The following is a 1,430-nucleotide window of genomic DNA, read 5'->3' on the forward strand; positions in this document are numbered from 1 at the left end:
AACACCACTTTCTCAAAGATTGACATTATATTCTCATGCAAATTTAAATTTGAATGTACATTTACAGCTACTATACAGTAGAACCAAAATGATAAAAATAATCAACAAGGATAATCATTTCTATGAATACTATCTCTGCTATGATATCAAACTTAGTTTGGAAAATACTTTTGTTTATCACTCAAACATCAAGTATTCTAAATTCTTGAGAGATGTTTCTATCCAAGACAATGAGACAACCAAATTTTGGAAATGGACTTCTCTTCCTTGATGTTCTTATACTACACAAAGGTGGTGGTCACAATAATGCATGGTAAATTTGATCTCCTAAATAACTTGAATTGCAATAAATCAACCATAGCCATTGTTTTCTTTCCTCAATCATAATTTTCATTTTGAACATAAAAAGAACTGGAAAATTTTTGCTTACTAAACTATCATCATTTCATCCTAATTTTTGATGTGCATCCATCCAAAATAATGTGTTACAAAATTTAATCACATACCCAACAATTATGCTCAAAACACCAATTTTATTGGCAAACCTGATTCAAGGCTCAGCCGAGAAAGAATCAGGAAGTAAACCTGGCTTCATTGCCATATACAATAAGGTTTAAAATACAAATTTACAATAGGATCTCAATCCCAAATTTCAACGATTTTATCAAATTTTCTTCATGATCAAATCAAGGAGTTTGTAATATTTTTTGAATCTCATTTCAAGAACCATGGAGGAAACCAATAACTGATCGGGTGACAACCAAGAAGAACCAAAAGAACATCAAACATGCATAATTATACATGGTTTACACAATAAGATTCACAGTGAATCAAGACTAGGGAGAGGTGGATTCTTCCAACTGGAGAAGTCAAACACAACACCAATTTAGATGTCCAATCAGGGCCAATGACCAAGAACTTCTATTCTTCCATTTAAACTTGCCATACTCATACCAGGTTTGTGCTGATGGGTAGGGGCCCATAACACCCTACCCTTTATCCCTCTTCTCATCCTGAGAAGAGACTCTACACAGGTTGGAGTCCAACTAAACAGACCTCTCGCAAAATTGGTCACTTCTGCCCTCTCCTAGGGTGAGTAATACCAAACACCCATGCAAGGAAAACTCAAAATTTCAAACATAAACAAGAAAGGAAAACAACCAAAAAGAAATGGTTTACAAATCTTCCCAACATACCCACAACCATACAATAGTGAAACAACAACAAAGTAACAAGAACATGAAACAAAACATAAGAACTAAAAAAGGGAGATGGGAGTTTCCTACCTTCACAAAGAGGTAATGGCAATGAACTAGTTTGAGTAGAGTATCCCTCCATCCTTCAAGCTTCAATAAATCTTCTCTAAATGTAGAGATTGGGTAACTAAATAACTAGTCCAAGGAAGGCCTCTAAATAAACCTCCAATTCAA

This window comes from Cupressus sempervirens, chromosome 10 (assembly GCF_028749045.1).
Source record: "Cupressus sempervirens isolate cs-2001-9-10 chromosome 10, ASM2874904v1, whole genome shotgun sequence".
Taxonomy (NCBI): domain Eukaryota; kingdom Viridiplantae; phylum Streptophyta; class Pinopsida; order Cupressales; family Cupressaceae; genus Cupressus; species Cupressus sempervirens.